The 17375-nt window shown below is 45.2% G+C and overlaps 1 long non-coding RNA gene across 2 annotated transcripts in view; it reads right to left on the bottom strand.

The window, feature by feature from the left end:
* Positions 1 to 1536: 1536 nt before the first annotated feature.
* LOC143927369 (uncharacterized) overlaps positions 1537 to 17375 on the bottom strand; it is a 34527-nt gene continuing 18688 nt past the window's right edge. Inside the window, exons 2-3 of one of the 2 annotated variants that reach the window (XR_013262265.1) lie at positions 4301 to 4438; positions 1537 to 1871 (exon numbers count right to left, since the gene is read on the bottom strand). This is a non-coding gene — a long non-coding RNA (uncharacterized LOC143927369). The remainder of the gene's footprint in view (positions 1872 to 4300; positions 4439 to 17375) is intronic. The other variant, XR_013262264.1, reaches the window with a different exon arrangement.

Below are 17375 nucleotides of genomic sequence, written 5' to 3'. Positions count from 1 at the left end.
TATAGGGAAAGACGATCAGTGACGTCACATGCCAGGCCACGCCCCCTACAATAAAAATAAAAAAACACACACACACTTAACCCCTCCCCGCCCCCTAGTGGTTAACGCCTTCACTGCCAATGCAATTTACACAGGAATCAGTATATTTAAATAGCACTGATTGCTGTATAAATGACAATGGTCCCAAAAATGTGTCAAAAATGTCCGATGTGTCCGCCATAATGTTGCAGTCACAACAAAAATTGCTGATCACCACCATTACCAGTACAAAAAATATATATTAATAAAAATGCTATAAAACTATCCCCTATTTTGTAAACGCTATAACTTTTGCGCAAACCAATCAATAATCGCTAATTGCGATTTATTTTTTTACCAAAAATATGCAGAAGAATACATATCGGCCTAAACTGAGGAAAAAAATGTTTTTTATATATTTTTTGGGGATATTTATTATAGCAAAAAGTAAAAAATATTACATTTTCAAATTCAAAATTGTCGCTGTATTTTTGTTTATAGCGCAAAAAATAAAAACCGCAGAGGTCATCAAATACCACCAAAAGAAAGCTCTATTTGTGGGGAAAAAAAGATGGCAATTTTGTTTGGGAGCCAATTGTCAGTTAAAGCGACGCAGTGCCGAATTGCAAAAAGGGGCCTGGTCCTTTGGCTGCAAATTGGTCTGGGGCTTAAGTGGTTAAAGAGCTGGGAGTGGAAAAACAGCAGTACACTAATCGTCTCAGTAAATGACTGTGCAGGAGGGCATGTCAGCACAAGTCTTGGCCATTGGAGGAAAGACAGGTTGTGCTCCCAGCACAGACAAATCTCATGCCTAGTGTGGTCAGCTGGAAAAAATAAAGCAGGGCGACTGGCGGGATGACCAGGCATTTCACACAAAAGAAGCAATGAAAAGAGAACAGGATACTTTTTAATACAATATATGGTACAACATACACTTATGAATATAAAATGTTGGGGGTGACATATTCTTGAAATGCACTAATAATTCTCAGTTATGCTGCTGCTGCTTCTTCCTAAATTTTCCAATTGGCGAAGATTATTCATCTCAAGCAGGAAGGTCATCAAGTGGTCATCTCCATAGTTTAAAGATCATATTTTGGTTTGCTCCAAGGCGTGCACATTGTAGATGTATAGTACGACTTATCTCTGCAGCACTTAAGCCTTTACGCTGTGACTTTCTGGAGTGAAACTAAGAAGGTTTCGCCGCTGGTCAATAACAAGCGCTGACGTGCTTCAATGTTTTGTGAGGCATACAGCTTGCTCTGCTCGTCAATGGCTCCAGAGGTACGGTATGCTCTTAGCTGAGTGGCCTTACTTCCCAAAATACACAGGAGCTGAAATCAACTGTAAACATTTAGTTCATATGAAGAAAAAAAAGGGGGGGGGGGGACTTAGTGGGACTTTATATGAAACGTATGTGAATACGTCTCCATCCCCGATTCAGTAGAAACAAAAAAGGAAATAAAAAATGGGACTTTATATGAGGTATGTGCGGCAACAGAAATACAGTCAATACAATCAATATAAAAACGCAATGTTTATTGCTAAATAATTACATAACATATTACAAAAAAAACCTTCATATCTTTGTGTCCATGATGACAACATGCAGCAAACATTGTATGTAAAAAAAAAAAATTGGAACAATAAATACATTGTATAATAAATAATACATTGTAGGATAAATACATAACAGCCATCCTAGATGACACGGACCACATCAGAAACAGTATAAAGATAAAATCTATATATACGAAACTGGTTACACCATCCAATGAAGATGAGACGCATCGAATTATCCCTACGCGTTTCGTAGATTTAATCCAATCTTCAGGGGCAAAAGCATTAAACCTCTGTGAAAAAAAACACAAATATTTAAAAAATATTATTGTATAAAACAATCTAGCCAGGGTACCTGACAAAACTGAATACTAATGAAAGGGAGGAGAGTGCTTCTTTCCCTTGGGTACATATATATAAGGCTTACCTGTAGGTCCAAGCAATATCTCCTAAACCTATATGGTTTAGGAGATATTTGCCCGAAAACGGGCACCGCTGTCTACGGCGCATGCGCCGTAGACAGCGGCGCGCAGGCGCACTGAGCACGGCATTCTCAGCGACGGAGCTGCCGCGCGTGTCGGCTCCCGTGCGCATGCGTGGGAGTGACGTCATCGCGGCTTCGTCGAATGACAGCGGCGGAGCTGCGAGACGCCACCAGCAAGATGGATGCGGCGGACTACAGGGGACAGCGGCGACTTCGCTGGCTCCTGTGTCAGGTAAGTGACACATAATGGGCTACTATGCGATGCATAGTAGTCCATTATGCTTTGCCTTTGCAGGGAATGAAAGAGGAAGTAAACTCATCAGGGTTTACTTCCTCTTTAAAGCGGAGGTCCACCCTAAAGTGGACCTTCCGCTCATTGGAATCCTCCCCCCCTCCGGCGCCACAATTGGCACCTTTCAGGGGGGAGGGGGGTGCAGTTACCTGGATAATCCAGGTAACTGCACCCACTTCCGGGATAGCTCTCTGCGGAAAGGGGCGTAGATCTACGCCCCTTTCCGAAAGTCCCCCGCTGCCTGCTGGCAAACACACAGATCCCAGAGGCAGCGGGTCCATCCTTATTGCGCAGCGCGACTTGCGCATGCGCAGTAGGGAACCGGGAAATGAAGCCGAAAGGCTCCACTTCCTGATTCCCATACCCAAGATGGCGGCGGCAGCACCCGAGTGACGATCGAGAGATCGGCTTCGGGTGCCGACATCGCGGGTGCGCTGGGCGGGTAAGTGTCCTTATTTTAAAAGTCAGCAGCTGCTGTATTTGTAGCTGCTGGCTTTTAAAAAAAAAAAAACGGCGGACTCCCGCTTTAAGATAGGCTCATTTAAAAAAAAAAAAATCACAAAAAAACCCCCAAAAAAGATTGACTTCAAAGGGTCATGACCAGGTAGGTAGCTGAAGGTCTACCTCACTACTGGTCAAAATTTGGGGCTCCTATCATCTGTTGTTTCGGAGATACGGGGCTCCTTGCGCAGCCTGTCAGAAGCTACATACAGATCGGCCAGTTTAACCACTACAATACAGGGCACTTTCACCCCCTTCCTTCCCAGCCCAATTTTCAGCTTTCATCGCTCTAGCGCTTTCAATAACAATTGCGCGGTCATGCTACACTGTACCCAAATGAAATTGTTATCATTTTGTTCGCATAAATAGAGCTTTATTTTGGTGTTATTTATTCACGACTCCGTTTTTGATTTTTTTCGATATAAGCGCAAAAAAAGCGGAAATTTGGAAAAAAAACAATATTTTCTTTTTTCTATTTGAAAAGAAATCCAATAAAATCAAATTTTGTCATAAATTTAAGCCAAAATGTATTCTGCTACATGTTTTTGGTAAAAAAAATTCCGTTAAGTGTATAATAATTGGTTTGTGTGATCAGGGACATATGTACGCAAATGATCATGTACATATGTGTGCAGGTGATCACGTACATATGTGTGCAGATAATCATTGGGACATGTGATTTTAGTGGGACATATGTGGGGGACATGTTTTTATTATTGGGGACATGTTTTTTTATTATTTGGGGACATGTATGTTTTGGGGACATGTGTGTTTTGGGGACATATGTGGGGACTGTGTTTGTACTGTGTGGTGTGTTGTGTGTTGACACTAGACTGATGATCAGTGAGTAAAAAGCTGTAAAAAACAGCTCATACTCACTGATCATCAGCCGGCTGCAGCGTTCTGCTCTCCTCTCCTTAGCGATGACTTCCGTGTGAGGAGAGGAGAGCCGATTGCCTAGCAACCGACTGTTTGTTTACATCACATGACGGCCGTCATGTGATCAGGAGGGCCAATCACAGAGCCCTCCTGCCGATCTGAGATGTGCCGTGTCCGGGTGACACGAGCACATCGGGATCGCACCGCTGCGTGGGCACGCGCACGCGCGATCCCGCTACTTATGAAGGACGTTCCTGAACGGCCTATCAGGAGTAGACGGCTCCCACCCGGCCGTATATATGCATTGGCCAGGTGGGAAGTGGTTAAATACAAGCTGGCACACTCTATTTGCAGCAGACTGAGAGGATGAGCTCACATTGCCTCGCCTCACTTCTTAATGGAGAGAGGTTGGTTGGTATAGAAATGCCCGGGCAGCTGCTCACACTGACCCTCAAACACTTTTAACCAACAAGGCAACAGATTTGGACTATACCAGTACTAGGTAATTAACAATACAAACTAGTTAAAATAAATACAGTTTAATAAAGGCAAAGAAGAACAATTACAGACAAAAGTACATATGTACATCACAATTCATGAATTCCTAACGGGTCAGTCCCGAGAAAATTTCAGAGGAAAGGGGGTGCACGGAGTTTCCTTGACTAGTTTCGTGGGGGAGCCCGCTTCATCAGGAGGAGGATGATCTATGAAAAAATGTTACATTTAATAAATCATACAAAAAAACGGAGCACAATATCATCGGAAGGGTTCATTTACAATATACAAACATTTTTATGAAAAATAAGGAGATCAGCTCACCCCCCATAATATAAACAGGATGCAGACAGGAGGACCCGTTATTTCCCCTGGTGGTGGACACAGGGGATTGGTTGGACAAGCTCTAATTGAAAAAAATAACTCTTTATTAAAAGTAATAGTATAAACATGCTGTATCGGTAAAGATTTACAACATGATGTAACTAGGTGGCCCAACACCAATAAGTGAACATGATAACAGAGAAGGGGATGGACCAAAACTGAAAAAAGGGGGGGGGGAAACAGGGGGGAAAAAGGAGGGGGGAAAGACGAGGGGATAAGGAGGGAAGGGGGGGGTGGGAAGGAAAGGGGAGGGAGGGGAGGGAAAAGGAAGGGAAAAACGAGGAATGATAGGGGAAAAAAAACAAACAAACACGAGAGTGAAAGAGGGAAGGGAAAGAAAGGGGTAAGATAGATAAGGGTAAGAAGGGGAAGGAGAGGGGGGAAACGAAGGGGAGGAGAAAAAGAGAGACCAAAAAGCTGAAACTGGGAGGTGAAGGAGGAAGGGCACAAGGGAAAAAGAAATGGGAAGGGAGAGGGGAAGAAGAGAGAGGGGAAAAGGAAGGGGAAAAAAAAGGGGGGGGGGGTTGATTAGGAAGGGGGAGAAGAGGAAAAGGGGAGGGAGGGACAAGGGAGAGGGGAAAGGGGAGGATGAGAAGGGAGAGAAGGGAGGGGTTAAAGTGACGGAAAAGTTATGGAGAAAAGAGAAAGTATGGAAAAGGAAGGGAGGGAAGAAGAAGGGGGGAGGGAAGAAGAAGGGGGGAGGGGTGGGGGGGAGGAAAAAGGGGGGGGGAGGGGAGGGAGATGTGTGTAATAAACACACTAGTGAAATGAGTAATTGAAAAAAGTGAAGCTGAGTGTAGGGGATTAAATTAGGACCACACCACTCTCCTCACTTCTTGTCAGAGGCACCGAGTTCAATGGGCAGTTTGGCACCTGCAGAGTTTGACAGGCAGCACTGCCTGTCAAACTCGCTCGCAGTAGCAGCATAGTCCAACAATGTAAAACTGACATTCAGCAATATAAAAAAAAAAGGATGCGGCAGTAGCACCTCATGAACGCCTGTCAGCTGCTGCTATACCATTAGTTGAAAAGCAATACACCAGAGATCACTTTTCAGAGGGCAGTAAGCATTACTGCAAATGTGAAAGAAACTTGAAACACATCATCCATTTCACACTCACCACCAACCAGGTCACTCCCCAGCCACTTTCCATGTTAGCCACCACCAACTTATATCACAGGTGACCATTTCCCAACCTGTAGATGACAGACTCTACTCCAAAAGATATCACTCCCAGTTACTCCCCCCACCCACTGATTGCTATTCCTCCATGACCACCTCACACCCCCTTGCTGACAGACATCTTTCCCCAGCCTGTCCCCACACACCTTCTCACCTACTGACCTGTGGATCAGGGAATCAATCCCCCAGTGTTATTGTGTTCTGCCAGTGGGGAGCCTTCCAACCCACACAATACAATGATCAGTGTTGCTAACTATAGCTGGCAGCACTGACTGTTTTTGGAAAAACCTGTCAGGCTGGTTGTACTCAACTCGATTAATAGATTAATTTGTGTACAACCAGCTAGCCCATACATAGATCAACTATGGCTGGTCTCTGCTTAATTGGCTTAATTTCAATCCATGTATGGCCCGCTTAACCACTACGCAGTCCCTAAACATACTTCCACAAACCTTTACATTTTTCCTTCCCAGATTCCTACATCCTCCTCACCTGTACATAGTGCCTGCTGTCATACCCTCCACATTCCTCTCCTGTACATATTGCCCACTGTTATACCCTCTATACTCCTCTCCTGTACATAGTGTCCACTGTCATACCCTCCACACTTCCCTCCACATACTGCTCACTGTCATACCCTCCCCACTCCTCTCCTGTACATACTGCTCACTGTCATACCCTCCACATTCTTCTCCTGTACATACTGCTTACTATCATACCCTCCACACTCCTCTCCTATACATAGTGCCCACTGCACCCTCCATATTCCTCTCCTGTACATACTGCTCACTGTCATACCCTCCACATTCCTCTCCTGTACATACTGCTTACTATCATACCCTCCACACTCCTCTCCTATACATAGTGCCCACTGCACCCTCCATATTCCTCTCCTGTACATACTGCTTACTATCATACCCTCCACACTCCTCTCCTATACATAGTGCCCACTGTCATACCCTCCACACTCCTCTCCTATACATAGTGCCCACTGTTATACCCTCCGCACTTCTCTCCTATACATAGTGCGCACTGTCATACTCTCCATACTCCTCTCCTGTACATACTGCCCACTGTCATACCATCCACACTCCTCTCCTGTACACACTGCCCACTGTCATACCCTCCACACTCCTCTCCTGTACATACTGCCCACTGTGATACCATCCACCCTCCTCTCCTGTGCATGCTGCTCACTGTCATACCCACCACATTCCTCCTCTGTACATACTGCCCACTGTGATACCCTCCACGCTCCTCTCCATTCTGCCAACTGTCATACCCTCCACACTCCTCTCCTGTACATACTGCCAACTATCTTTCTTTCCACACTCCTCTCCTGTACATACCACCTTCATAATACCTTCCACACTCCTCTCCTGTACATACTGCCCCATCATACCCTCCACATTCATTTCCTGTACATACTGCCCCCATCATACCCTCCACACTCCTCTCCTGTACATACCACCTTCATAATACCTTCCACACTCCTCTCCTGTACATACTGCCCCATCATACCCTCCACATTCATTTCCTGTACATACTGCCCCCATCGTACCCTCCACACTCCTCTCCTGCACATACTGCCCACTGGCATACCCTCCACACTCCTCTCCTGTACATAGTGCCCACTGTTATAACCTCCACATTCCTTTCCCTCACCTGCATATACTTCCCACTTTTATACCCACCATACTCCTCCCCTATGCCTCTTACACACAAAAACAGCTCTTTAAAATGATATTGAATATCTTCAATGTTACTAGCTCTAGAATGGGCTCACTTTTGTTACATCTTCACCGTCTTCCTTCCGGGTTCTGTGCCTTCTGTCACTTGCCTTGGCCGGGCTGTGTTGCCGTCACTTCCACACATGCTCATTTGCATCCTCTCTCTCTAATCCCCCCTCTATTTCTCATCCTCACTTCCTTACCCCTCACCCCTCTCTCATCCCCTTTCTCTCATCTTCCCTCTCTCTATTTAATTTAATTTGTTAGAACAAAAAATTGTTGGCATTTTTAATTATTATTATTTTTATATTTAATTTTTAATAAAACTCCCCACCATAATCCTCATCACCAGGCCCATGATGTTCTTAATCCTGCTCTGAAAAGGAGATATACAGAACGGCGGCACAGGTTCAAAAAAACGTTTCTAAGAAGAAAATGGACAGCGCTACCATCAATGAACTCAAAAAATACATATGCCTAAACAATATTGACTGTTCAACTCATGTAAACAATATAAAGCAATGTGCATAATGTGCAAATAAAAAAATTCATAAAAAAAAAAAATACAATCAAAAAGTGCAACATGCAATGTGCAGATATACAAATTCATATAAGTCTTGTAAAGAAGCCCCATACAATAATAATTCAATACTTGTGCAATTTTTCATACAGATATATGTATATATTAAGTGTCCCACGTATTATGTTTTAAAACATAAAAGCTCACCAGAGCCCAGTGCTGGTAATATAAACCAGCTAATAGCGCCAGAAACTCTGCGAGTAACAATCTGCAGCTTCACTCCACTCCTCTTAAAGACCTCTTACAAAACGCGTATGGAGGGGCTTGGGATGCTTATTATACTTTTTTTGCTTGAAAATTGCACGAGTATTGAATTATTATTGTATGGGACTTCTATACAAGATTTGTATGAATTGCTCGTGGCACTTTTTGATTGTATTTTTTTTTTATTAATTTTTATTAATTTTTGTATTTGCACATTATGCACATTGCACTTTGTGCTTATATGAGTTGTGCATAGTCAATATTGTTTGTGCATTTTCATTATTTGAGTATATTTGTGGTAGAGCTGTCCATTTTATTTAAAGCTAATAAAGGGTATCACTTAAACTCCAAAGTTTCTGCAATACAGTTAATGCAACTTCTAAAGTGTAATTTTCCAGTAGGTTCATGTACTGTAAATATCTTTTATTTTTATTTCATTCTTTATTTTTTATTTTTTTTACAAAAATTGAAAATCAAACAGAATTTTTTAAAATGTGCCTTTCAAAAACACAGTCAACTATTTTTATTCTTTACATTTGGAAATGTCTTTAAAGAGTGGGGCAGTTTCTTTGAAATTGATTCATAGGATAGAAGTTTATGGTTCCAGAGCAAGAAAAAAAGGGTGAAAAAAATTGAGTGTAGTGTAGTTTGTTTAGACCCCTTTACACCGACCATACGCAAATTTGCATTCATGACTTGAAGGGGTTAAACCGAGGTGATGCCTACAGGCATCACTCCGGTACCGTTTTTTAGAGCAGGCGATTGGCTTTTTAGTGATTAGGGATGAACGGAACGCCCCCTGGTTCGGTTCGCACCAGAACCTGCGAACAGACCGAAAACTCCACGTTAGAACCCCATTGAAGTGTATGGGACTCGAACGTTCAAAATCAAAAGTGCTAATTTTAAAGGCTAATATGCAAGTTATTGTCCTAAAAAGGGTTTGGGGACCCGGCTCCTTCCCCAGGGGACATGTATCAATGCAGAAAAAACTTTTAAAAACTGAAGTTTTTTCGGGAGCACTGATTTTAATGACACTTAAAGTGAAAAGAAAAAGTTAAATATTCCTTAAAATATCATGCCTGGGGGGGTGTCTATAGTATGCCTGTGAAGTGGCATGTGTTTCCTGTGTTTAGAACAGTTCCTGCACAAAATGACATTTCTAACAGAAAAAAAGTAATTTAAAACTGCTTGCGGTTTTAATGTAATATGTGGTCTCGGCAATACGGATGAAAATCATTGAGAAAAATGGCATGGGTAGCCCCCCTGCCCATTACCAGTCCCTTTGGGTCTTGTACGGATATTAAGGGGAACCCCGTACTCAAATTAAAAAAAGGAAAGGCGTGGGGCCCCCAGGCCCTGTAATACTCAGAACAGCAGTATACAGGCGGTGCAAACAAGACAGGGACTGTGTAGGTTTGTTGTATTAAGTAGAATCCATTTGTAATTTTGAACTGGTCCATTTTTAAAGTGTAGCACCAGTCCAAAAATAAATTTTTAAGCTTTTTGGAAAACATAGGGAAGGGTTATCATCCCTGTATAATTTTTGTTTGCCGTCCGTCTTTTTTCATTTCACTTCGTGTTGTCTCCTTCTGTTTGCAAGTAGGAGACGTTTGTAAGTTGGATGTTTGAAAGTAGGGGCCTGCCCTATATGCTCTGCAGAAATTTGGGCTTAATGTGTTGGTGTTGCTACAACACTGTAAGCCCTCAAAGTGACTCTTGGTGGGTGCTGGAATGCCCTGCTGTGAACTATTACATCAAGAATTGTAATTGCATGCCATTGTTGAACAGTTGTAGAAAAATTGGGCCTTTGGCGGTGGTGCTGGTGCCACAACACTGTAAGTCCTCACAGTTACTCTCGGTGGGCGCTGAAACGTGTGCCCTGCTGTGAAATATTATATCAAGAATTGTAATTACATGCACCTGTTAAACAGGGGCTGAAAAATTGGGCCTTAGGCACTGGTGCCACAATACTGCAACACCTCACAGAAACTCTAGTTGGAGAGCAGGAATGACCCCTGCTGCAAAGTATTGCATAGAAAATTGTAATTACACATCCCTGTTAAACAGGGGGTGAAAAATTGGGCCTTAGGCACTGGTGCTGGTGCCACGACACTGCAACCCCTCACAGATACTCTAGTTGGAGTGCAGCAATGAGCCCTGCTGCAAAGTATTGCATCAAAAATTGTAATTACATGCCCCTGTTAAACAGGGGCTGGAAAATTGGGCCATAGCCACTGGTGGCGGCACCCTGAACCAAAAATGTTCTTCCAAGCAGGATCATTGAGGATGAAGAGAATAATCAGTCAACATAACAGGATAGTCACTCAGCATCAGCATAGGCAGTCTTGAAGGGATGTGACATTTCAAAAAAAATTATTCGGTTACATCAGCTTCAAAAGCTTGGTAGCTGGTGGTGATCCAAGACTGATTCATCTTTAGAAGGTCAGTCGATCAACCGAGTCGTGGACAGGCGCAGCCTGTGATCCATTACAAAGCCTCCAGCAGCACTGAATGTGCGTTCCGAAAGAACGCTGGATGCGGCACAGGCCAGGAGCTCAATTGCATACTGTGCAAGCTCTGGCCAGTGATCTATCCTTAAGACCCAGTAACCCAGAGGATTTTCGGTGGGAAACGTGTCCAAGTCTGACCTTGCGCCTAGGTATTCCTGCACCATGTAAATCAGACGCTGGCGATGGTTGCTGGAACCGATCATACCTTGGGGCTGCGGACTAAAAAATTGTCTGAACGCATCGGTCAGACGGCCACCTTCTCCACCGCTCCTTCTGTGACTGACCGAAGCCTCAGCAACACGTTGTCCAGGACCAGGAATTTGTAACCTCCCAGTCTCTGGGAACACGTTGCACATGGATCAAGGAGAGTTGCCAGCCAGTAATGATCCCTCTCCTTGATCCGCTGAATACAAGGAGCTTTGCAGGCTTTGCAGGATCAGGGAGGCCATGCAGCATAGGTTAGCTGAGGCATTCGGTCCGGAGTCCTCTGGGTCACTAAGGACAACCTGATCCGCAGCCACCTCCTCCCAGCCACATACAAGTCCACAGGTTTCTTGGGACTGTAAATCATCCCTAAAAGACTGCTGCTGCTGATGCTGAGTGCCAGGCTCCACCTCCATGCTGACACAATCCTCCTCGTCCTCTTCCTGTGTGATCGGCGGTATAGCAGGAACACTGTCTGGATAAAGGGAGCCTTGAGAGGCAAGGAAGTTCTCCTCTTCCTGCCTCTGTTCTGCCTCAACTGCCCTGTCCATTATTCCACACAGCGTGTGCTCCAAAAGGTGGACAAGAGGTACAGTGTCACTGATGCATGCACTGTCACTGCTCATCATTCTCGAGGCCTCCTCAAATGGTGACAGGACAGTGCATGCATCCCTGATCATGGCCCACTGGCGTGGGGAAAAAAAAATCCCTGACCCTGTCCTGGTGTTGTAGTCGCACAGGTACTCATTGATGGCCCTCTGCTGCATGTGCAGCCGCTGCAGCATGGCCAACGTTGAGTTCCACCTGGTGGGCATGTCACAGTTAAGGCGGTTCTTGGGCAGGTTCAGTTCCTTTTGGAGCACTGGCATTATATGACCAGCGGAAAAGAACACAGACTTTCCTGGCCTGCCTCAGGACATCCTGTAAGCCCAGGTACCTACACAAGAACCACTGCTCCACCAAGATAAGTGGGTGAGCCACACAGGGCACATGGGTCTGTTGTCCCTGTCGGAGGGCGGAGAGGAGGTTGGTGCCATTGTCGCAAACCACCATTCCTGGCTTAAGCTGGCATGGCATCAACCACCTCTCAGCCTGCCCCTGCAGAGCTGACAGAATATCTGCACCAGTGTGGCTCCTGTCCCCCAAGCACACCAGTGCAAGCATGGCATGGCATCTTTTTGCCTGTGTACTTGCGTAGCACCTTGAATGCCTACGGAGCACCGCTTGTTCTGAGGACAAAGATCAGGAAGAGGCTATGGAGGAAGAAGAAGAGGAGGGGGTGGAGGAGAGGGGTGTGTCACAACCAGTAGTAGCATTTTGGAGGCGTGGTGGCAGAACAACCTCCAACACTACTGCACCTTGTCCTGCATCCTTCCCAGCTGCCAGAACAGTCGCCCAATGCACAGTTAAAGATAGGTAACGTCCCTGTCTATGCCTGCTGGACCATGAGTCAGCGGTAATATGCACCTTACCACTGACTGCCCTGTCCAGCGAGGCATGGACATTGCCTTCCACATGCTGGTAGAGAGCCGAAATCGCCTTCCATGAGAAAAAGTGCCGTTTGGGAAACTGCCACTGAGGAACCGCACATTGCACAAACTCACGGAAGGGGGCAGAGTCTACCAACTGAAAAGGCAGCAGTTGAAGTGCTAGCAATTTAGCCAAGCTAGCATTCAACCACTGGGCATGTGGATGGCTGGGAGTGAACTTCTTTCGACGGTCCAGCAGCTGGGGCAGGGAAATTTGCCTGCTACAATTAGACGTCAGTGTACTGCTAGCAGAGTGCCCACAAGTACTTGGCTGTGGCACACCTAATTCTACACCTTCATTCCTCTCAGTGCAGGTTTCATAGAGGACTGAAGGTATAGTGGGGTTGGAGATCCCAGCTGATGAGGAGCAAGGAGAGGTCCGCTTTGTTCTTTGGTGTGGGTCTTTAAGGTACGCTTGCCAACGAACTGCATGGTAGGTCAACATATGTCTGGTCAAGCATGTGGTGCCCAAGCGGCTGATGTTTTGGCCATGCGAGATACGCTTGAGACATATGTTGCAAATAGCAGCGATCTGATGCACTCGTCTCAAAAAAGGCCCACACCAATTTACTTTTGGAATAACGCGCAGAGGCAGCGCCCTGCGGTTTGATTCAGTCAGTGTGCTGCCCTTAAGCTGGCCCCTGGAGGGCATCCTGCCTCGTTGGAGATGTGCCTCCTCCTCCTTTTCTCTCCTATCAGGCACCCATGTGTCTTGGGCATCCCCTCTCTCTGGGCTCACATGACTGCCTTCCTCTAGCTGGGTATCATCATCAGAGCCTTCAAAATGCTGGACATCCTCCCAACACTGTGCTCAAACAGTTCGGGGGACTCCTCAGGAGGAAATGGTGGTTCTAGAGAAGGAGTGACTGATGCCATTGAGAGGAGGGAAGAGGTCGCGTTGGCAGCTGCTTTGCCAGTACCCTGCGCCTGGGTGAGAGAGGATGAGGAGGATGAGGAGGGCTTGGTCATCCACTCTACCAAGTCTTCGGCATGTTGCAGCTCAACACATCCAGCTGCCGAATATAAGGACAAGCGTGCCCCATGGCCACGTGCTGATGACGATGCACTGCGTCCTCGACCAGCACTGTTGCCTCTACACACAGAGCCCGTTTGCCCTCTTTTATTGGTTCGTGACTGTCTGCCTCTCCTTGTTGGCCTTCCAGACATACTAATGGCCTGCAGGGAGATAAGAACACCAGCAATTGGGGTAGCTTTAGGTGCACACTGAGCAGATGACACAGTACACTGACTGTAATTAATGCAGCTGCCTGCCTGTGGTATAGGATCTGAAGAACACGAGCAATTGGGGTAGCTTCAGGTGTACACTGTGCAGGTAGCACAATACACCGACTGTAACTGCTGCAGCTCCCTGTGGTATAGGACTAGAGCAATGCGGGCAATTGGGGGTAGCTTCAGGTGTACACTGTGCAGGTGGCACAATACACCGACTGTAACTGCTGCAGCTGTCTGTGGTATAGGACCAGAACAACACAAGCAATTGGGGCTAGCTTCAGGTGTACACTGTGCAGGTGGCACAATACACCGACTAACTGCTGCAGCTGCCTGTGGTATAGGACCAGAACAACACCAGCAATTTTGGTAGCTTCAGGTGTACACTGTGCAGAGGGCACAATACACCGACTGTAATTGTGCTAGATTCACAAGAAATTAAGACACTGTCCCTGACGCCGCAACACACTACACAAGGCCGCCGTGTAGGGTGGGGTGTGGGGCATGTACTAAACCCCCTGAGCTCTCCTCGCTGCCAGCGCTGTGATTGGCCAAGCATGCGGGTCACAGTGCATGCTTGGCCAATCATCAGCCAGCAATGCACTGCAATGCCACATGGCGCCACACGAATATGGCGCAGACGGCCCACAAAGTTCGTCTCGAACACTGAACTCATCCCTATTAGTGATAGTCACTCAGCTGTTATCCTAAGGAGCAGGAGGGGATGCCCCCCCACTGCCTTCTGTCACTCTTCCCAGGCCTCCCGTCCCACCGGGAGACCCGAGCCACCAGCCGGCATGTCAGCTGGCTAAGCTGAGACCCGAACAAACCGAATTCGGCTTTGATTGGGTCTCTTATGTAAAATCCCGGAACCAACATCAATTCCGGTTTACTTGGCTGCCAATGGCACCGATTTTTTAAAAATTACAGTCGCGGATTTGTTTTGTTTTTTCTTTTTCGGTCCGTCGGCGGAGTGAGAGAAGAAGATGAATGGACTTTATGGGACATTTTTATTTAAAAAAATTTTAATAAAGGACTTGTCCCAAGTTGTGTCTTGACTTTTGTACCATTTTGACACTTTTTTTGTGAAATGGTAGGGGTACATTTGTACCCTGTTACTATTTCACACAGGGGGGAGGCCGGGATCTGGACCTTGTTAAAGGGGGCTTCCAGATTCTGATAAGCCCGCCACAGACCCCCACAGAAACTGCGCAAGGGTTGTGGGGATGAGGCTCCTCATCAACATGGCGACAAGGTGCTTTGGGGGGCTACCCCAAAGCACCCTCCCCATGTTGAGGGCATGTGGCCTGGTATGGTTCAGGAGGGGAGGGGGGCCACTCTCTCATCCCTCCCTCTGTTCCTGCCAGGTTGCATGCTCAGATAAGGGTCTGGGATGGATTTTTGGGTGGACCCCCACGCCATTTTTTAAAAAATTTGGCACAGGGTTCCCCTTAATATACATACTAGACCTGAAGGGCCTGGTATGGAATTTTGGGGGACAGACACGCAATTTTTTTTTAATTTTGGTTCGGGGTTACCCTTAATATTCATACCAGACCCAACGGGCCTGGTAATGGATTGGGGGAATCCCATGCCATTTTTTTTAATGGCTTTTATGTGTATTGCCGGGACCAACAATTCATTATAGCTGCCAATAAGTTTAAATTACTTTTTTCCTTTAGAAATGTAATTTTGTGCAGGGACTGTTCTAAACATATATACAGGCATTCTATAGACAGCCCCCAGGTACGAAATTTAAAGGAATATTTCACTTTTATTGTTTGACTTTAAGCATTATTAAAATCACTGCTCCTGAAAAAATTTACATTTTTAAAACTTTTTTTGCATTGATACATGTCACCTGGGCCAGGACCAAATACTTTTTATGACAATAACTTGCATATAAGCCTTTAAAATGAGCACTTTTGATTATTCATGTTTGTGTCCCATAGACTTTAACAGTGTTTGTGTATTCTGCCAAATTTTTTGCCCGTTCGGTATGTTCTGGTGCAAACCGAACCGGGGGGTGTTCGGCCCATCCCTACTTAGGAACAAAAAACACAGAGGAGAGATTGGTTCACTTTAAGAGCATATTAAATAAGGGCATTAGCCAATGCATCCCATTGGGTAATAAATTTAAAAGAGCGAACAAAAGTCCTGGGTGGCTTAACTCCAATGTAAAAATGCATATAAAAGCAAAGGAGAAGGCCTTCAAAAAATATATGGTTGAGAAATCATCAGCATTCAAACTTGATAAAGAATGCAACAAGAAATGTAAGGGTGTAATTAGGGCGGCTAAGAACACGACAGACACATAGCGGAGGAGAGAAAAAATAATCCTAAGAAATTCTTTAAGTATGTAAACAGTAAAAAAGGGGAGGACAGACCATATTGGCTCCATAAAGAATGAGGAAGGACATCTGGTTACAAAGGATGGGGGGATGGCGAAGGTATTGAATTTATTCTTCTTCTCAGTATTCACAAGGGTATCGGGGGGCTTTAGTAACCAAAACTGCAATGTTTATCCTCATGACACGTCACAGGAAGCACCCTCATGGCTAACAGAGGACAGATTTAAAATTAGACTCGGGAAACTTAACATTATTAAATCACCGGGACCAAATGGCTTGCATAAGAGGGTACTTAGGGAACTCAGTCAAGTAATTGCCAGACCATTGTTCCTAATTTTTACTGACGGTCTACTGACTGGAATGGTACGAGCTGATTGGAGAAAAGCCAATGTAGCACCAATATTTAAAAAGGGCCCAAAATACATCCATGGGAATTACAGACCAGTTAGCCTAACATCAATAGTATGCAAGCTCTTGGAGGGGATGATAAGGGACTATATACAAGATTTTAGTAATGAAAACGGTATCATTAGCAGTAATCAGTATGGATTCATGAAGAATCGTTCTTGCCAAACCAATCTATTAACCTTCTATGAGGAAGTTAGTTGCCGTCTAGATAAAGGAAGGCCCGTATATGTGGTGTATCTGGATTTTGCAAAAGCATTTGTCACAGTTCCCCATAAACGTTTACTGTACAAAATAAGGTCCGTTGGCATGAACCATAGGGTGTGTACATGGATTGGGAACTGGCTACAAGGGCGAGATCAAAGGGTAGTGATAAATGGGGAATACTCTGAATGGTCAGGGGTGGGTAGTGGAGTCCCACAGGGTTCTGTGCTGGGACCAATCCTATTTAATTAATTCATAAATGACCTGGAGGATGAGGTAAACAGTTCAATCTCTGTATTTGCAGACGATACTAAGCTAAGCAGGGAAATAACTTCTCTGCAGGATGTGGAAACCTTGCAAGAAGATCTGAACAAATTAATGGAATCGGCAACTAAATGGCAAATGAGGTTTAATGTAGTAAAATAATGCATTTGGGTGGCAAAAATATGAATGCAATCTATACACTAGGGGGAGAACTTCTGGGGGAATCCAATATGTAAAAGGACCTGGGGGTCCTAGTAGATGATAGGCTCGGCAATGGCATGCAATTCAAAGTTGCTGCTAGAAAAGCAAACAGATATATGTTTGCCAAATATTGGCATGCATTAAAAAAGGTATCAACTCCAGAGATA

Source organism: Lithobates pipiens, unplaced genomic scaffold (assembly GCF_037356315.1).
Source record: "Lithobates pipiens isolate NorthernLeopardFrog02 unplaced genomic scaffold, aLitPip1_a1.2 Scaffold_23, whole genome shotgun sequence".
NCBI lineage: Eukaryota > Metazoa > Chordata > Amphibia > Anura > Ranidae > Lithobates > Lithobates pipiens.
The sequence above is the reverse complement of the archived record's forward strand: the minus strand, read 5'-3'. Positions and strand labels throughout refer to the sequence as shown.